At 45.4% G+C, this 21342-nt stretch overlaps 1 long non-coding RNA gene across 1 annotated transcript; it reads left to right on the top strand.

Annotated features, from left to right (window-relative positions):
- The first annotated feature begins 261 nt into the window (after window positions 1-261).
- LOC128084026 (uncharacterized) lies at window positions 262-3540 on the top strand. Its single transcript, XR_008208309.1, has 3 exons — window positions 262-309; window positions 2149-2297; window positions 3372-3540. It is a non-coding gene; the product is annotated as an uncharacterized LOC128084026 (long non-coding RNA).
- The last annotated feature ends 17802 nt before the right edge of the window (window positions 3541-21342 follow it).

Here is a 21342-nt window from a genome sequence, read left to right on the forward strand (position 1 = left end):
TTTGTCCTCTTAAAGACTCTGAAAAATTGCCATTTTAAAAATTATTTTATCATGCGTGAGTGTATGGGAACTGCTGAATCATGGCCTGAACTCCTGATTGACCACCTGAGGAGCAATGAGTCTGTAGCAGGAGACAATGCAACATGAGTCAGCCATGGCAGCACAGGTGAAGGCAACTCACCTGTGCTACCAGAAGGGGTGGAGCCTGGCTCCATCTCTTCTAGACCCATTTAAGAGCTGACTGCCAGGCAGGAAAGATTTCTTTTGGAGATCCCTCCTTTGGAGTTTTACAGTGAGCCCAGGATACAGGTAAGCACTCTATCTATTCTCTTTTGGTATAATAGCCTGCTTAGCCAAACTCTCAGGTGTGTTTCTTATTTATAGCATCTGTATGTTCATTGATACAGTGAGGAAGGTCAGGCTCCAGATGAGGGAAGGCTATCCACAAAAGATGCCTTTGTTAGAACACTGCCAATCCATTCTCTTCTTGTGAGACTTCTCTCACAGAGGAAGACAGAAGAGTGTTTTCATTTCCTGGGAGTATGATAAGAAAAAAAGGAAGGAAAGGAGAAAATAATATGTGCTTGGGGTTTCCATTTCTTCGTTTATTTCTTTGTTTTCATCTCCTTTTTCAAGCTGAGTACGCAGAGAAGCTCAGGACCAGCAGACAGCTCTCCAGAAGAGCAGTTTCCAAAATGTCAGACACTGGAGACGTAGAAGGTTGTGCCTGTGCTTGGGTGTGCAGGCATGTCTGTAGGGGAATGCATCCCTCCCATGTGTACCCATTGCAGCTCCAGGCAACTGCCCAGTTCTTCAGTGATGTTGCAGGAGTAAAGCTGGAATCTAGGGAAGGAATAAGGGAAAGAGATTTGTCAGCCCAAATTTGCACTTCTACAGTCTAGGCGTGTGCACAAGTTAGAGAAGAAATACAAGTTTTAGCATGCAAGTCACTACTTTTGCATACATAGGTATCTCCCTGAAAGCAAGACGGATGGCTTTCTGGCAGTGATGATTACTCACTGTTGACCATAATGGGACTCTAGATGATTACTCAAATGGAAACATCTCTGCTCTGCATCGATGTTCAGGCAGATGAAACCTGTTAGGGCCCCCATCACTTTGACACATGCCTGTGCATCAGAAGGGGCTCTCTGCTATTCCTATGATTAAGAGCTCAGCACATTAGGTAAGTTTGGCAGAATAAGGCTCTGTCCTTCCCATCTCATAGCTCAGTGCGTGTTGAGTGCATCCAGCCTATAGCTCTGGTTTTCCAGTGTGGGCAAGGTGAGAAGCCATGGAATAAAACTCCCCTCTCCATCCATCTTAAGTCAGATGAGAAGGAACATCCCCCAAACAAAATAATTCACCTCTTATCAGAACTAGTGTTTCATCTGACATTTTAACCCAGTACAATCTGTTTCACTTTACCAAAAATTCTGCAAAGTTCTGGTTTCAGGTCAACCTCAAACAATTATTTTTTTCTGGATCGCTGGCCGAACCAAGAAAACAATTACTTGCATATCTCTGCTTGTGACAATCAGACAAGGCAATCTTGTCCTCCATTTGCAACAACAGCAGAAGGAGGCAAAAGATCCAAGCTGTTGTCACTAACACACAGACAGTGTTACCAGCTCCTGCCTTCCAGGGCCAAGAAAAACAAGTGATTTTACAGGAATTGGTAAAGTTAATTATTTCTTGAGCTTTCTTTCCTGGAGCAGTGAAAGAGAGATGGGGATGTGATTCGGAGATTGTACGTGGCTTGGAGATTCACGAAAGCATGGACAGAGGTTAGTAAAGGAAAACAAATGGCATCTCTATCACGCATCACTGCTGTCACTTGTGTTTCCAGGAAAACATGAGTAAAGAGGACATTGAATGAGGGTCCAGCACCTCTCTCAAGTGCTGTGCCCAATTAGATTTATGACAGAAGTGATCTCATCAGTTTGAATTCTGGCCCAAAGCTATTGGTGAATGAATAGTGATCGTTTCTTAGAGGTGTCCTGTGGGTAGTTCTTAGTACGTGCACTGGAGGATGGCTCTACTCTTGTTGCTGACAGTTCTTTCAATGACTGCATGTAAGTCAGACATGCAGAAAACAGGAAGAAAACGCATTTCCATCACAGTTTCCATTACATCCCCCTGGTACAGTGTCTTTCTCCAGAGACAGAGGCAATCTGTGGAAGCAAATTACCTCTCAAAATGAAGAGAATTGTACTGCTATCCATGGTGGAGCCGCAAGACTGAGACGGCACTTCTGGCTTCCATTTGTCCTTAACTTCTATATCAGAGATCTGCAGGTAAGCCTTCATGATGTGTGGTGGCAGGGTATGTGGCAGCAGATTGTGCCCTCTGAGAAGGGTACAGTCCCAATTATTGGGATTTAGAGTAGGCCACCCTGACCTTCCACACCACGAGGTCTCTTGACCTTGCTTTTTTTTTTTTCCTGAGATGTGAACTTTGAACTTAGTGTTTCCTCCTCCTTGAAGCCAGCCAAAGAATTAGGGGCCACCAAGGCAACAGATAAGGAAGGATGGGTGCCATGCCTCTGGGTGTAATGCACAGTTTAGGAGCACATACCCCAAATTTCATTCCTAAACTGCTGTCTCAGGCTGCTAGCAATTCTGGGCTCTGGAGCCACCCAAATCTTGGTCCACAGGGCTCAGGATTTCTGTTTGATATCCAATGCTTCCGATGTGCACATCACAGGGCTACAACATGCCTAATTCCCTATTGATTCTAGCCAAAAGCTGAGCACTACTTAAACTGCTAACACCACTATGAATTGTGCATCATTTTTGCACTCAGTATTCGGTGCTTCAATTTCCTACCACTGGATCCTGATCTGTCCAAATTGAACACTGTTTTACTATCAGCAATCTTCACAATGTGGATAGATTTTTATATTACTCATGCACTTCAATTTAATAAACTGAAAGATGGGACCCCTCTGTTTGTCACAGACAGGTAGGCTTTCCAAACCTTGACTCATCCTTGCAAGTCTTTGTCTATCTTTTCCTGTTGACAACATGTTTTAACAGCATGGATATCAGATATAGATTCAGTAGTTTATCTCATTCTTGCTAATGCAGGAATCACACCATCTCTATCTATCCAGTTAGTGTTTTCCTATGAATGGAATTGTGATTCATATTCACCTTCCTAGTTTCCTTATCTTAGTGTGAGCTTCCATTAGATGGCTATCTGAAATCATCCCCAAGTCATCTGTGGTGTCATGGCTTTAACACCTACCAAATGGCAGGTGTAATCTTTGCAGTCTGTGTCTAGCTACACACCTATGTGTTAGTTGGATGAAGATGCATATTGCTCACTTGAGGCCACCTTACTCTTTCCCTTTTGTTTTCTGTTATCAGTGATGCATGGGTTTTGTCTGGGTGTTCAATTCCTCCCTCATCAAGCCACAAAGGACCTGGCCATTTCACTCTCTACTACCCAGCCTTCTGGAGGAAGATGGATCCACTCTGATATTGACAGCTAAGACATTACACCCAGCCCCTGCGTTGCAGTCTGGTGCCTGATGTGCTCACACCCAAATCGGGGTCGACGTGGCTGTTGTGTTTACCACACTGCTGGGCAGGTGTGAGATTTGGATACGGTACAGAAAATGCATCCACCAGCTGGAGGAAAAAGCACCAGAGGAATTTCTAGCTTTGCTCTGAGTGAAATAGCAAGAGTGGCTGCCCAGCAACTGCATTTTGTAGCTTGCTGAGTTCATCTCCGTTGGGGAATGATTAATGAGGGTCCAGCTGTGATGGGACAAGAACATGGCTCAGGTGGACAGAAAAACACCCCAGAAATTTCAAGAACTCTTTGAAAAAAGTGCATGTCAGACAGGTCTTTTGAATTACCACTTGCAGAAAACCCGCAATACAGCAACTGCTTTGGGGACAGCTTGTGAAGAAACAACAGTCCTGGGAAAGAAAGCTCACCTCAGGTGATATCTGCATGGGATCCATCTCCACAGCACCACTGCCAAATCCATCTCCTGTGATCAGTAGTGCACTTCAATATTATTTTATTCAAAACTCAGTCCTATTAAGAAAGAAACAGGCTTTTGGGCAAACGATTGCTGCAGGAGGAAACAGACGAGTTGGTTTGCAGCAAACCATAAAGCTGAGGACAACACGTGCCCCTGATGAGTGAACCATGGGTCATGGCTATATGAGCAATCCCAGAGGTTTATTATCCACCATATGGGATGTCCCTGCCTGGGGTTTGCCAATGGAGAGCACTGAATGAATTGGTTGTGCTTCCCAGTTACAAACTCATAACCAGATGGGATGTTATGTTATCTGTTCCTATCTCCCCCTGATCACAGAGCATTTGCCTTCCAGCCTTTGTTTTATGGCTAAAGAAGAACAGATACTCCAGCAAGATGTTAAATCTTCACCTAAACTCTGTATCTGCATCAAATCCTCCATGATTAAATGCTGTGAGATGAACTTTGTACTTCGCTAGGGGAGAGGGGAAATGTCTTCTTTATCCTGGAAAGGTCTTAGGGCCTCGAAAAAGGATGGTACCCACTGCACACAGAACACCTGCATTCTGGCCACACAGCAGTTTCTAAATGTTCTCATCAAATGAGAGCATAAAAGAAAGGCGAGACCAAGTGTCTGTGGTGTTGAGGACTTAAATGTGAGTTTTCACTGGAAAGTGCAACCACTATGGGTGGTTTGCTCCCCTGAGAAATGCCTCAACCTCTGGGCTGGAGCATGGAAATAATGGCTCGTGAGCAGTGAGATGGGCTGGTAATGTGCAGTCTGTTGACAGTGATGAATTTTAGCCTTCAGGAATTAGGTGAAGCCTCTCACAGTCAGCAATGGTCCTCTGAGATTTGGAGGAGGATGGGTGGAATACCGGTAGAGAGGTGAATGTTGAAGTTAGTGCATTTAAGTGTGAAATAAATATTAGATCCAGGGCAGCAGAGGTCAGAGATCTTAAATCAAGAAAGCATCTGTAGCTAATAGTGCTTTTATGAATGAAGCAGGTGAATCCATTAACCACTCATTGGAAGGTAGAAGCAGTCAAGGCTTGGAAAGAAGTGACCTGTGTCATATTTTTGACTTGCACAAGAATTTGCACATCACCAAACACAACGATATCATGACTCAGTCAGGTAAACTGCTGTAAGAGGATGAAAAACCAACTGGAAAGCCATTCTTCCCACGTGGCTGTGACACTTGGAGAGCCTTTGCTGTGCCACCATGGAGCTTCATCAGTGCTGGTACAGGGAGGCTCTGCACAGTGCTGTGACACATGTGATGGAGATGCCCCAGTACCCTCACTGCTCTGTGTCCAGGAGCATTTGATGGAGTGCACAACAGGATGACATTAGTGTTGGGATTTTCTCATGCCCCACGATTCCCAATCACTTTCCACAAGACAAGCAAATAAACAAATAGAAGTACACTGGTGGCTTCCTACCACCCATCCCTCCAGATACAAATAATGTGAATATCACAAGCATGTCTAATTCACATGAATAATTTATGCAAAACAATAAGTTCCTCACACCAATAAACAGAATAAATACAACTCCCAGAGACCACATTACAGTCAAGGATTCATTTTTACAAAGATATAAAACTGTTATGATCAAGAAAGGGGAGAAATAATCTCTATCAATAACACTTCCTTATTCTTCATTGTTTTATTTGCACGCTGCTACATCCCTGTGTAGTGTACAATCCATCCAGCTGTCCTGGGGATGCCTTCGAAGCTGTTCCAGCAGGTATTATATTAATCATTTCTCATCACCAGACAGACATTGTTGGAGGCTTTTCTTGCTTCGCTTATGACATTAGATCACTTTTAGCAACAAGCAGAGCAGTATCTAAACATATTTTTCACTACAGAGGCTGAGACATAGTCGTATTTGTAGAATAAATATTTCCACCCTTAATTTCATACTGGCACTTGCTGCACAAGGAATAAAGTGTCATTATTAAATACCAGCAGTGTTTCTGAATTCAGTGGAAATGCACTGTGTAATTGACAATTTGTTTTGATTTTTTTGCTGGTATCTTTTTTCCATCCAGGTCTAGATCATCTTTATCCATTGTTTCCCAGCTTCTACTACTCCATCATTACCTAAAAGAGCTCAATAGAAACATCTTAATGCACTGTCTACTTAGTACTGTCACTTCTGTGGCTGTGTTCTATAGAGAACCCCGATATCCCTACCTTTCATCTAACAATCCTCCCCCTAAATAAACACTTACTGGGTATCTGCTGATTTTCCTCATAGTCTACCTCATTTTCTGAACTGATTAAGAGCAGAATCAGTGCTCCTGTCATGTAAAATTCAAGTGTTTTTTCACTTTTGGCAGAAATTTGGGATGTCACTGAAGAGGTAGAAATGCAGGTTTTTTAAATACTGTGCAACTTTTTAGACTTCTATCCCAAATTTAGCTAGCCAGATCACAAGGACAATATTCAAGCTGCATTAATTTAGCAGCACAAATTAGTTCCCTCAGTGGGAATCTATCTCATGTTCAGCATGGAAAACATTGGGTCCCTTTGGAGGGGAAACACCTACCTCTGCAACTCTTAATTGCAGCCGTTAATTGTCAGGTTGGAAATGCTGGCTGGCTACAAACGAGAACTGTAAATGATGAAGGCAAGATGAAAGGAGAACAAAGCTTCAGCCAAACACAAAGCCAAGTGCTTTGGGGTGCAAGACCCTGGGGATGGGCTGCCTGAGGGCAGAGCAGGTTGCTGGCAGAAGGGCCAGTTTCAGCAGAAATTGGAAACGCATCAGTTTGCATATGGAAGAGCTGGATATGGAGAGAGGGGTAGTGTCAGCTTGGGCTCCCTGGAACGCACATGCTTCCTTCTCCTCCCATTGCATTCTACATGCAATAACATGGAATAGCAACACAAATAGGCCTTGGGGAAAGATGTAGAAGGAGAAGATTGTGTTTCGACCCTGGATACTGGAGGATCCATGCAGTGCACGCATGGAGCCGTGCAAAGGGAGTGAAATGTATTTCCACGATGAAAGCAGCCATGCTATGGCAATCTGGTGCTAAAAAGGAAGGATGTCACAGCAATTATCTCCACTGCCTATCACGGAATGTACGGCTCTGTGCCACGTTGCACAGGTGCTGGGAATAAATTTAAGTTGGTTTGCCTCCATCTTGTCTGAGCAAATCTTCCAAGATGGCTCAGAGAAATAATAGAGCTATAACTGCTAAGGAAACTAAGGAGGTCTGGTTGGTTGTTTGGTTGTTTTTTTTTTTCAATTACTGTATTGAAAAAAAAAAAAAAATGCAAAAGAAGTCTCTTTAGAATTACTTTCATGGGAAGATTCTGGTTTCCTACTCAGAGTTCATGGTTTTTCCTCTCATTAAATCTTTATCCACTTCAGAAAGAGCAAGAAAACCTTGGGCAGGTGGAGGAGAACTTATTTTCAAAAGGCAAAGCTTTTCTCTGATATTATTATGATTCTTAATGTTTTTGGAGAGAAAGCTGTCCTTGGGAAAAAAAAAAACCTGAATTTTATTGGGTGCCGTGAGCAAGGAAGTCAACATCTACATGGGAGAAGACTTTCTGGTGACAAAAGAGAGGAAAAATCTGCACACAACATTGTGCACTTCAAAGTCTTGAAAAGAAGTTCTGGTTCTCAACCACCGTGCTTAAAAAAGAAGCAGGGAATGAAAAAGTAATTGAAAATTAGTGCCACTCCTTGAAGAGCAATTTCCTTCAGAGAAACAGTTTCCTGAAAAAAAATAAATAAATAAAAGAAAAAAAAAAAGAGTTATTTTTGGAATTTTTTCATGCTATTCCAATTATCGTCATCTAAACAAATACTCTTGTTTGCTAGTATAGGCCAAAACCAGCAAAATCATCACATACTGCTCTTACTACATTGTTACATCTCTGAATATAAATCTTTCCTGCACTCTGACGGATCCAGTGACATTATTCAAAGAACTTAATGGCCATTTTCATGGGTGAAACTGATTTTTGACCCACACCTCTGCAGAAAATGTTCTTAGCTGTGATCCCACAGCTATTCCTGACATGGCCAGTAGGTTGAAGAGCTCCTTCCGCAGATGTGCCCCATGCCACAAAGAGGACCTTACCTGGATGCTGGTTTTACCACAGAGCCCAAGAAGCAGAGCTGGAGGAAACCCTGTTTCTTATGACACAAGATGATGTTTGCAGTTTGACCCCAGTTTGACCTGGGGTTCCTCTGTGTCAACTTTGGCACGCTGCCTGGAAGGAGCTCTTTTTATAGCAAAATATGTGATAACAAAAAAATAATACGAAATGAGGAACATCAATTTTTTATGCAGTTAGACAGCGGCAGGACAAGGGGGAACGGTTTTAAACTAAAGGAGGGAAGGTTTAGATTGGATGTCAGGGGGAAGTTTTTCACTGAGAGAGCGGTGAGGTGCCAGAACATGTTTTGCAGAGAGGCTGAGGATGCTCCATTCCTGGAGGTGTTCAAGGCCAGGTTGGATGGAACCCTGGGCAGCCTGGTCCAGTACCAGATCTCTGGAGGTTGGTGGCTCTGTCTGTGGCAGGGGATTGGAAATTGATGATCCTTGAGGTCCCTTCCAACCCAATCCATTCTGTGATTCTATGATTCAATGAAAATGGGTACTACAATGATCCATACAGGTTGTCCTCTGGTGCTTTGGGCTCCTCTGCTGGGGCCAGCTCAGATTGGGCAGCTACCTTTAACTGCTCTGATTGTCAGCAAGGACATCAATGCTCTATTGCCCATGCATTGCTCTTTTAGCTGTGGGATGTGAGGAGGGGATAGAGAAGAGTTCCCATTTTCTGAACAACGGCCTCTGCACCAGTGTGAACACCACGCACGCAGTCTCTCTTGGGATTTGGCTTCTGCCAGAATTCAAAGCAGATTTTCTTGCTCCACGAAAGCATGATCAAAGCCTCCTTCCCTCCCTTCCTCCCTCCCTCCCTCCTTCAGCTGACTACAGCAATATTCCTCATCAAAAAGCAAGAGAAAAAAAAAAAGCATATTTGCCTGTGGTCGTCTTCTAAATAAATCCCCCCATCTCGGGAGGTTTGGGGCTGCTGTTTCACCTTCAATCAGCTTCAGTGCTGCTGGTAAGATTTTTTTTCTCTTCATCACCTTCAGAAACAAAATCCTGCTATTGTAGGCATTTGAGATGTTTACATCTGTTTATCTTCCTTCTGATCTCAGTAGCTGTGTATCATTTCATCTCCTTCTTTAGCTGTGTCGTTAGTTCTGCACTGATCTCTGAGAAAAGTGTGCTTGCAAAGCTTTGCCACTGAAGCCATCTCAACCAACACCCCTGTGGGAATATTTCCACCTTCCTCTCCTCTGGTCTCACCTCCTTTTTCTTTGTCTCTTGAAAGAGCACTCACGCACTTATTTTCTAAGCAGCCCCCACTGCAGTGCATTGTCCTGTTATTTCCTACCACGGAAAAAAGACATGTTGTTTTAGGAGTTTGCATGCAAAGTCTTGCTTTCGTTGTCTCAATGAAGCTACGCATGGCAAGGATGTTCCTTTATCCACTTGGAAGATTTGCAAGGCCTGATTTTTCTATTCACTCAGACTGCATTGGGCAGGTGAGATAGGAGAGCATTTTAAGGTCAAGAACTGGCATTTCAATTCATCATGAAGGTACATGACACACCAAGGAACATTCCTAGAGTCAGATGCAGCCACGCTATCATTCTGGGCACCAATGCCAGAGACAAATCCAGCGCCCATGGCAGGGTGAGGCTGAATGCAGTGCTTGTGAGAGCCCATCCTGATGCATCCAAGACTGATAGAAGCAGTCTCCAGTGGTCCCCATAGAGAAAATGGCAGGGGATGCCTAGGGCACTGACCTCTGAAATGTTCTCCTTGCACATATTCAAGGTCAGGCTGGAGGGGCTGTGATCACCTGTAGGTATCCCTGTTTGTTGCAGGGGAGTTGGACCAGATGGCCTTTAAGGGTCCCTTCCAAATCAAATGATTCAATGATTCTATAATTCTATAAATGTCCCAGAGCATCTAATAGCATACAGCCCATCACTAAGGGTATTGAAGCCACACTATGATCCTACCTAAAGAGGGTTGCATAACCCAAACAGCAATGGGAATGCAAGGTTGTCCAAAGAAGGGAGGTGGTTATGAGGTTGCAATGCCTTAAATAAGAGAGTATTTGGGTCTGTTGGCTTACAACACCTGGCTTTTGTCTGCCCACCAGTAACAGCAGGTATGGTGCTCAGGGAGACAACAGTAATCCCACAGCAGTCACAGGCATGGGTTGATGGTTGAACCAGATGATCTTAGTGGTCTTTTCAACCTTAATAATTCCACGATTCGATGATTTCTTGGGACCCACTAAGCAGAGAAGATCAAAGGAAAGCATCTTTCTACCAATCTGATGGCCTTGTACCCTATACAGATTTAAAATTACCTTTTTCATCTTCTTCTTGATCCTCTTAAATCTTACCCCAATTTGCTGCCTTGGGAATGATGGCCAGCCCTTTCACTTTCAGCCTGTCCCTGTCAGAGCTGGTGCCTTTGTGTCTGCCCTGTACCAAACCAGCTAAAGCTCATCTGCCTGTGTGAAAACACATTTTAATTGAGTGGTCCTGCTCATGCAGGATTTTAGCTAAGCCTGTAAAGCTGCCTGTTCTTATCTCTATATGCAAGTCTGCCAGCCCATGCCATCTGCAAATTTCAGATTTATTTTTAGATAATTGATAGAAACATTGAGAAGCACCAAGGCTTCACTGTTTCCTTGAGATCCCGACAGAAATGTTCTCATTCGATGACAGTTTTGTGTTGATTTGTGTTTTGTAGCTTGTTGTCACTTCCCAACCCATTTAGCATAGATTAGGTAATGCCCAATACTAATGTTTAAAAACAGAATATGGTGTCATTTCCCTTAAGCCTTTTATGGGCTATATCTGTCAGCTCCGTGCTGAGGGAGACTTCAGTGCCATAAAGCCCAGCTATTATGTCAGTCTGTCCTGCTTTATCCATGCTGTACACAATGGTCCTTGAGCCCGGTGACATGTCTGTGCAGAACCAATATTCAGACTTCAAGGTTCAAGGAACTCAGTCCAAAAAGGGATTAGCTCTGCCCTGAGGAGTGACCTTGCTGCAGAAGAGTTCCCATATTCCCTGCTGCTGCTCCTCTGTAGGAGGTCTGTAGGAAGTGATGAGGAGATGATTGGACTAGATGATCTTATAGGTCATTTCCAACCTTGTGATTCTATGATTCTAAGTCTCATGGAACTCCAGCAATAGCATGACCTGCTTGCAAGATGCTGACCTAACCTTGCAGCACCCCAACAGTGCCAGGGGCACAGTGAATAGGCAACCCATAAGGGGCTGGGAAATGTGCTTTGCAAGGACTATGCTCAGCAGACCCATTGCTGTCCAAGTCATCCTGGCTCTGACCCCAAGAACACTCCGGCAACAAGTGATGTCTGACTCATCCCTACATCCCTCCAGTCATGTTACAGTGCCCTGGCCCCATCCCCTCCATACAGCTTTACTTAGAGGCAGCCCACCAGCTCTGGCCACATTGCCCACACACCGAGGCGGACAGGAGCAGCAGCTCTTCAGTTTGGGTTCATAATTAATTCTCCCTCCTGTCCACTGACTCTTTAAAGGTGTAAACACTGGGCTGTGTGCGCGCTTGGCAGCAGCCCAGGAGCAGCTCAATGTGTCAGGATGCAGTAGGCAACTTGCAGTGGGGATTTTTGTTTATTTATTAATTTTTTTTTTTTTTCCCATTCTTCTTTTATCGTCAAGCTCAGCTACAAGCAAACCTTTAATTAATTCCTCTACAAAGTTCTGCTGAGCTTGTGGCCTCCGATTCTCCTGGGAGGCTAATTAACCTGATCCTCTCCCTCCACTCTCCTTTCTCAAGACTGTCAGTTTTCACTTGTTGAATCTTAATGCCTTTCACTGGTGTAACAATCTGCTCTTGTTCACCAGATGCCTCTCGCCCCCGGTGCACAGGCTACATTTCTATTTTGCCTATATGAGCTCATGCTACAGCTGCTTGAAAAATAGCACAGCTCACACGTCTTTGCAGGAGAAGTCAACTTTTTTGCAAGATTTTCCCTTAGTGCTGGAAAAGGAAACCGCCCAGGATTTGCACTTTTCCACTACAATTAACCATTCTGTTGGGTTGGTGTTTGAGGTTTTTTGGTTTTTTTGGTGTGTGTGTGTGTGTTGAAATCTAGTTCCTGTTGCCATATTTTCAGTGAAAACTTGAGGAAAAGGGAAGCAAACTGATATCTGCACAAACACATTGAATCATGGAATCATAGAGAACCATTAAGGCTGGAAAGATCATAGAGATGAAGTCTGACCCCATCACCAGAATAGCACTATGGCACTCACTGTGAATATCTGCCCTTTCCTTGTTAGGATACGTATATGGGCATTTGGGGCAAAAGGCCATTTTTGGAGGGGAGATGTTTTGCTCATCGTTGCTTTTAGTGCCCTTGTGACTCAGCTTCTCAAGACACAAAGTGCTGAGTTTTCCAATCTGCCCCAAGCTGGCGGTCATTGAGATGCTGAAGGTAAAGGCTGGGTTCTGAGCGTAGGGGAGTAAATCAGGGAGTCAGCGTGGGGTCAGAATGTGTCCCTCAGCTCAGACGGGAGGCTGTGCCCTGCACCTGACATGCTCAGGGATCAGGTTGCTATTTCCAAGCTTTTGCTTCCACAGTAGAAACCTGAAATAGAATCAGCATAGCAGACTTTCTGTTGAACACACAGTTTTCTTCTTTTCAGTCCTACTGAAGAGGTGTTTTTTTTTTTTTTCCTTTAAAGGAAGAACACTGACATTTTTTCTTGGGTCCATGCTCTTCTTTTCCCTCTTTTGACCACTTAATCCCTCAAGGATTTGTATTTATTCCTTTCCCAGTAGAAGTGGTTGAGCAATTGTACCAGCTAGCTAAACGGGGATGAAAAGTAGCACTTTTAAATATATTTTTAACCTGCGTGGTGTCCTTAAAGTAGCCAAGTCAAAGGAATTCGGCTTGTTAAAGGGGAGCAACTTTCTAGCAGCTTGCTGCTCTGATAAGCCAAATCCCAGGTGTGCTTTGAGCTGATGAGAGCAAAGCAGCACCACGTTCTGCTCTCCAACTGCCCTGCTCTGCAAACGCCTGGAGATTGCTGCCTGCAACAGCATTACAACAATTTTCCTATTTTACAAAGGGCTTGAATACATTCAGGGAGGGCTGGGAAGCACACAGGTAACACAGCAATAAACACCAGGCCATTCAGAGTGCCCTATTCAGAGCAAGGCTGGGCAAAATGGGCCACACATTAAACAATGCCTGCAAGAAAGGGAAGAGAGCTGTTGTTCCACCCCAGCTGCACTCCAGGCTAAGTGAGGTGAGACCTTGTGAGCAAACTACGAGATCATTTCATTCATCACCCAAGGCGTGTTTCACAGCCAGCCTGCATGGAGAGGCAGCCTTGGTGCTCCTAATTCTGCACGGGAGTGTGCATTGCTTTACCACTTCCAGGTCACTCTTTAAAGCCAAGCTTTCCAGCTGCAGCTGCCCTTATGGTGTGGGGAAATGAGATCTCCAAAGCTGGCTCTGACCTGCCGAATTTCACTCTTATGGAAAAACGGAAATAAATGCAAACTGTTTATGAGTGAAAAGTGAAAATCAGACTTCAGCTTTATTCCAGGACGATGCTGAATGGTGCTTAGTTAAGAATTTAAATTGTCTGCATATTTATTCTATGAGGCCTGGATGTCCAAACTCCCCTGCTGTCATTTCTTTTTGAGGCCACCTGGAACACTCAGAGCCTCCATCTATTCCATGAATAATAACACTAGGCTGAGCTCTTCCTAGAGAGTCTGAAGTCTGTGGAAGGTGAGTACTGTGCAGGAGCTCTGCCTTTTTAGTGACTCTTGTATCCCCTCTGCTTTGCTTGGCTTTGACAATGCAGGTCAGGAAACACATGGAACAAGTTCCAGATGTCCTTTAGAAGTCCTTTATTAACAGCCTGCCAGCCCTTCCTGGGACTGGCTCCCCTTCTTTGGTGAAACTCCTATGGCCAATACAGCAGTAGGACTCTGCCTCAGTGGGTACCTGGCCCCAGGGATGGAGCAGCTGGTTCTGACCCAGGGATGACCATGCAGCCTGCACGTCCCTGCAGTCCCACAACCACGAGACATCAAGTCCAAGTGCAGATGCTCAGCTCGCAAGTGGGCTAACACAAGGCGAAACAGACCTGGAGGAGGGAAGAGGGGGAGGACAGACTCAAAATAAGACTGTTGGGGAAAGTAAGAGGAAAAAAAAAAAAAAGACACATACACCCTCTCAAATTCACATGGTTTTGAAATGTGTGACTTTCTCTGAGGCTGCAGAGATGACAAACAGGAGGGAAAAAAAATGAGCACTTGGAAAGGGGCTCTGTGGAAAGTCCAAAGCCCCATATAGCAGCATTGGAGTGCAAAGGCCCTGCAGTGGTGGGGAGGGACACCAGTTATCCCATCACAACCTCTTAATGCACTTTGTTTCTATGTTATTATTATCTATCCTCCTGTTGCTACAGCCATTAAAAACTGTCTCTAAATAGCTCAGCATGGTGATTTACTGATTGAGTTAACTTGGCTGCAGAGTCTCTGGTGCTGAAGGATGTGGTTTGTGATTAGATAAGACCATTGCCCCTTTCAAAATGAACAACACATTAAGAGGTTTTTCTAGGTCATCCAGGCTGCTCAGCACACTGCTCTGCCAAACAGTGCAGAGCTAGGGCCCATGCTCTCGTCTCAAATGCAGACAGTCATTACAGATAATGAAAGGCTGTGCTCTCTTTCCTCTGGAGGAGGCACAGAGCCTGAGAAAAACCCAGGAACATCTTCAGTCTCTTCTGCCTCAAAATCCAGCAGGTCAGAGCACTTAGAGTTTCCAGCTCCTGGTGCAAAGGTGAAGCTCCCAAAGGATGCATTAGATCTCCACATGGGATGTAACCAAGCTCACAGAGCTCAATCCAGAACATTACAGCACTGTGTCACAATGCTCTTTCAGGCCAAAAAAAGACTGATTTCTCCTTGTTGGATCTGCCAGCATCATGCTGACCCTTGCCAAACCCCTTTGCTCCAGAAGCAGCAAGACACTTTGCCCATTCCTCACCAGGACACATCTCAGATGCAGATCTCAGGATGCAGAAAGCTGGCACAGACCCTCTCCAAGGAGGACCTGGCAGCTCCAGCCTGTGTCAGCTGCACATGAATACACACACAGCTCCCATGCTGCCAGTAGGAGGCCTGGCTGATGGGTCCTATTGCCCTTTCATGCACATGCCTGTATCATTAGGCAAGCTAGCTCTTGAGTTCACATGGAGCCAGTCTTGTGCTTTTCCATGGAAGCTAACACTGCTGAGAGTTCAGCTCAGCTTTGCTGAGTCTTCTCTAGGCAGGAAGACACATGTATGTTGGGCTCCATCACAGCAATGAAGTCCCTTCCAACCAGCCCAAACTGTTCTATGATGAAACAAGCCATGCGTTGCTGAGAACCCACTAAAACTCAAGGGTTGCACCACTCCATAGGAAGAATCAGACCAGGGAAGCTGTGCCATACCACCTACGCCTGCATTGCTGAACTTGTCCAGCTCAAAGAACAGCCGAGAACCGCACCCCATTGGGAGAAATAAAACCTCTTCCCTCATAGCTCAAGCACCAGCCAGGCAGGTGGACTGAAACACAAAACAAAACCCCATTTAACAAGAAACCTGAAACTTTATAAAAAGTGAAATGGTCTCGGATTGAGCCTGGTCCCCCTCTGTCAGCTGAGAGCGTCAATTGGCAACCAGACGAGCACCTGTCAGGGCTGGGCTGGAGTCATTAGCGAGATCAGAGTCCTGGCAGAACAGCAGGAGGCTGGACTAGATGACCTAATTTGCGTCCCTTCTAGCTCCAAAAAGTCTGTGATGTATTTTTAATGAAGCACACACAATAAACTGCTAACATAATATTAGAAGCTCACTTCAAAGCTCAAATAGGCAGGGAAATCAAGGTGAAAGTTTCTGAATTCATCATTATTATGTGTCACTCAGCTTCACTATGACAACCCCTGGGTACACCAGATGCTTTCTTTCCAGTCTTTGACACACAGTTTGCAGCCCACCCTCCCTCTTATTTTTTTCCAGCAAACCAGAAAGAACCTGAAAAGTTTAAAGCTTTGATAGACAGCCTTTATACAAATATGCATTTTTCCACCCCACATAAGGGTTTTACAAGCAGTGACTCTGGAGGAGGCTGGGATCATACCTTTGAAAAGCTTCAGGCCATCTAGGGTCCCTTTTGCCTTGCTGGCCCTTCTGCTGTCTGGAAGGTGTCTGGTTTGGTGAGATGTGCCAGGGAACAGCAAGAGAAAGGCTGCTTCCTCTGGAAGGCAAGCCAGGAGCTGAGGAAAGTCCCATGGCTGCCAGGCGTCCCACCAACCACAGCCTGCACTACTGCACCTAAATGAGGAAGCAAAGACCATTAGATGGTGTTAAGTCCAGTCAAAAGTCCACATCACGGGGCAATACCTTGTGGATGAGACAACTCCACGATGAAGCCAGGAAGTCAATCCACAAGTCGGGACCAGGTCCAGAGATCACCATGCAGGTCCATAAAGATGAGGCAGGTCCAAGGCCAAGCCAGGAAATCAGACTACAGTTGGGGTCCAGAGCAGCAGGGCTCCATAGGCAGGCATACCTAATGCACAGCTAATGGCCATGACTATGCTGAAAAACACTGCTCTGTAGTTGAGACTCTGTAGTTGAGTCACTACTGTGCTCTTTGTATCTGCCATAGTATCAGTGGAAATAAATGGGAGGCATTACTTTCAAAGCAACCAGCATTTAAATGCACACAAATGAAAACTGAGATGCCCATTTGTTAAAGTATTCATCTTTCCAGAACTACTGAACCATTCTAACAGGGAAATTGCTTCCCCCCCCCCCCCCCCCAAAAAAAAAATAAATAAATAAAATAAAATAAAACAACCCACTCCTTCTGGGATAGCCTCTGTTTCACTCAGTGGTTTAGAAATGATCTCTTCAGGTTGTTCAAAGCCCTCAGCTCTCATGGAAATAAGTCATATGCTCCAAGTGCAGAAGCAAATCAGAAGCCAAACGCTCCTCTGACTGCACCTAAACATTCCTGACGTTCTCAGGTCTCCCCATTAATAAGGACTGAAGTTGCTTTCCCTTCAGTGCCCTTCATCCCCATTCAATTCATCCCCACAGTTCCAAGGAGGTCAATTGGGCAGGAGGGGGAGTGAGGAGCAAAACCAACGTTTAACAAAATGCAGAATTTCACTATCTTGATTGGAAATATTTTAATTTTAACTTCTACTGCCCAGAGTGAATTGTAACATTCAGTCCCACAGTCCTGAAGTCAACCTGGAAGTCTGACACTGGTGATGAGCATGCCTGTTATCCAGTGCTGCTGCATCGCTCTGCAAGCTGGTCTCTAATTGTCAGCACCTCGCAGGTAACTCAGTGTTAATTGCACTGCAGGGCAGAGGGGAGGATGGAGACAGCTAATGATCTAATGAAAGTGATTGATTTGTGTCTCGGTGTCAGGGCAGCACACGGCTGTTTGTCAAGAAACTAGAAAATGTCCCTGGGATTTGTGAGCACTTGTAACTATTGCATAAAGACTAAGAATCACATAAGATAACTTTCCAACACTGCTGCTCTGAGAGTGAGTTAATATAACAACTGGCTCTTCCTGACATTTCTGCAAACAACTTATAAATATTCCATGGGAGTGGCTGCTCCTGCAACCGCTGTTGTTGTGGTTTGATTGGAAATACCAGGGGAGAAAAGAGCAGCTAAATTAGAGTCCAAAGCCAGGGCTTTGATCCAAGTGAAAACGAAGCACAGTTAAACATCCTGCCTTTCTGCCAATGGAGAAGCTTGGATGTGAAAGAGGACCCAATACCAACTCCCATGACCATTGCACCCACACCCAGATGGGCACTGTGAGGGAGGTGAAGTGCCTCACAGGAGGACCCGTACCTACCAAATAACACTCGTTTACATGGTACATGTGAAGGAGCTGTCTCCACTGCTTTGCCTTAGGACTCAGGGGCTGAATATAGGGTTGCTCAAGCCATGCAAGGCAGTGATGGGGTGACTGATGTCTGAGGAGCTAGAGAGCAGCTCCATGTGTATTTGGGAGCAGTCCATGTGGATTCTGTGAGAGAAAGATGCCATGGCACTCCTTCCAGATGTGGACATGCTGGTGCATATGGCAACTGTCTGCTTGCTGGCATCCCATTGGGGTGATGGTAGGGAGCAGAGAGCAGACATGGTGAGCCACATTGGCTGTGCATGCCATGGATCTCTTGGTCACAGAATGATAGAATCATCTGAGTGGGAAGGAACCCTTAAAGGCCATCTGGTCCAACTCCCCTGCAATGAACAGGGACACCCACAGCCCCATCAGGTGCTCAGAGGCCTCTTCCTTGACCTTGGGTGTCTGCAGGGATGGTTTTTCTCTAGAGGAGTTGCACCAGACAAGTTTGGACAGAAAGCAGAGCAGATCATGCGGCATCCAATACACATGCAGTGAACTGCAGGAGCACCAGTTCGAATCCCTCTGGCTACAACCAACCAATAGGAGCATCTTCACCATCCCTTCCCAAACCAAATTTTCCAGCCTTTCTTTTTCTGCTTTAAAAACGCTCGAACAACAAATGCAAGCGGGAGCCATCCTCAACCTCACCACCACAAAGGAGCTGAGCCACGAGCAAACTGCCAGCAGACCCACCCATACACCACTGCAGATGGACCCTGACACAAGTAAACCGCTGCAGATGGAGCCACCCACAAGTGAAATGCTGCAAAGGAGCCCAGCCTGTGACTCATCCCAGCCATCACGCCTGTGCCACTGCCATGCAGGGAGCAGCAGCCTATCACGTCTATGATTTCATCCTGGAAGATGTGCTGGTTTTGTGCTTGATGACAGCTGGGCCTCTTTGGTACCTGCTGACCTAGAACAAGCCTCTCGCTCTGTGCTGAAGGTGGCTCATTTGAAGTGCCTTATCGTTCAGTGAGTGGGCAGCGTGTCCCTTTATTTTCATCATGCCTCTGCTTTGCTGAGTCCTCATTTTCCCTATTTATAGATGCCCCAGGAAGCAATTCCGTTAAGCCTCACCTGCATCAGCATCTCCCCATGCAGTGCCCTAGTTATGGCACAAACTGGGGGCTCTCTAATTAGTATTTCTGTCTCTACTCAGACTCACGTTTTGGGCCTGGCTTTATAAGGATGATCACTGTATAATTTCACACATACCTTGTCCTGGCTATGGCTGTACCCAGTCTGTTCTGTCTCTGGAGCTTTCCATCTGCAATCACAACGCAGCACAACCCTAAGAAATGTTAGAATCATATCATAGAATCATAGAATGGCCTGGGTTGAAAAGGACCACAGTGATCATCTAGTTTCAGCCCCCCTGCTGTATGAAGGGTTGCCAACCACCAGACCAGGCTGCCCAGACCTGTTCTTCTATCCTGTCTGTCCTCTCCACTCTCCTGCCCACCACCACCTTAAAAGGGCTCTGTTTATTTGTAATCTCTTCTGGTTTTGAGAGGGAGGCAGAAGATAATAGCTCTTCTCCTGCATAATCTAATAATAGAGAACTAATCCAGAAACACGACTTGGTCTTAGAAAACCTTCCACCCTTTATTATTTCTATGCATCGCTTTGCATCTAGGGAAATTCTGAAATTCAGATCAGAGGGATGAGGAAACGTCAATGACTCAAGAGGTTTAGGAGATCCTGTGTAGGATGAGTGCCACCAACCCTGCATCATAGGCAGCTGAGCATTTGGCCCCATGGTTTTCTATGAGCTACTGAAGGGTCCAGAGACTGTTCCAGTACCTGGCCCTACACTGCCAGCTCTCCCAGCACAGCCCTGATTATTGGGAGGTTGGGTATTTCTCTGGGTCAGAACAGTTTCTTGAGGACTTCAACCTCATCTGAGAAAAAGTTGGAAACCTGGTCTCCATGCAGTGAAGCAGAATCCAGAAGAGCTTTATTAAGAAGAATCAGTTATTGAAGCTGATTTCAATCTGGGGATCCTAGTAATGCTTTTTAGCTGGTGCTGTCTGGAATTACAGCTCAAATATTGGAGCCCTCTGGTTCAGGCAAAGGACAAGAGAGGCAATTTTTATGTCCTCACACACCTAGTGATGTCCTGGGCAAGAGGGGAGGAAAGCAGCCACCACAAACCCATGCAAAACAGTGGTAGACTCAGAAAGTCTGAATCCAAGAAAGCCCATGAGCTTGTGTACCTCAGGGCACTGCAGTTCTCCTAGATCCCTGCATGCAGTGAAATGACTGCTCTGAAACGCTGTTGGGAGTGCAATCTGCAGTGCACAGCAGGTCAAAAGCAGAGCTTCCAAAGCCCAGTGCTTGGCCATGGTCAGCAGTCCCTGAGCTCGTCCTGCTCCCAGCCTCTCCTGTCATCTGATGGTGTTTCCAGCAAGCCCCCTGCAGCAGCTATAGCAGTAAGGCTCACACCTATCCCTACGATGTACTTTCAGTGCATGGATAGTTTGTGAATTCTCTCTCTAGCTTACACCAGAACCACCTGAGCTCCTTAACTCAGAGTATCTAGGCCTTTTCCAATCTACATCTATGGTTTCTTAGGAACCAGACCATTAGTGGGTTTCTTTCACATCACATTACCTCTCTCTTCCTCCATACCTTTGATAAAAAAGCTTCGCTGATGGAAATGATGTCAAAGCCACAGCATCCCTGTATAAAGTTTTGATCTTGGTGAATCACAGTTATGCAGAAGAAAAGAAAAAAGAATGCTTTCAAAATCATTTTGATGAAATCACTTCTACACGAGATGTGCCTGTGTCAGATGTTACAGCTTGGCACCACGATAAGAGAGGGAGGAAACTCTGGAGTGTGGCTCAGCACGCTCATTTAGAATGGGACAAATGGCCACCTGAGGATGTGTGCTTTTGGACACCATCTGTAGGCAGAGACACAGCTCCATTTTTCCTGCCCTCCGCTTGAGGATGGGAGGAAGGGAAGAGGGCAGGGATGGAAGATAAATATCTCTTGGTACCATGAGAAGGGGAAAAAGAATGAGCTCTCTGGCTAGCTTGGAGCTCAGCAGTGCTTACAGATGGACCTGAAAACCTGGAAAGAAGGTCTGTCTTTTGGCACGAATGTGGAGCTGTCAGCCAAGGGTAAGTGTGGATCTATGCAGTCGAATGCAGTCACATAAATGAGCCTAAGCACAGTGCCTGTCCACACTGCTGAAGGTGGTGGATGCCTTCACATTCACATCCATACTGCATCTTCAAGAGCAAGCTCTGCATTTCCAAGGGTCTG

The sequence above is a fragment of the Tympanuchus pallidicinctus genome, unplaced genomic scaffold (genome assembly GCF_026119805.1).
Source record: "Tympanuchus pallidicinctus isolate F22 unplaced genomic scaffold, pur_lepc_1.0 scaffold25, whole genome shotgun sequence".
Classification (NCBI taxonomy): Eukaryota; Metazoa; Chordata; class Aves; order Galliformes; family Phasianidae; genus Tympanuchus; species Tympanuchus pallidicinctus.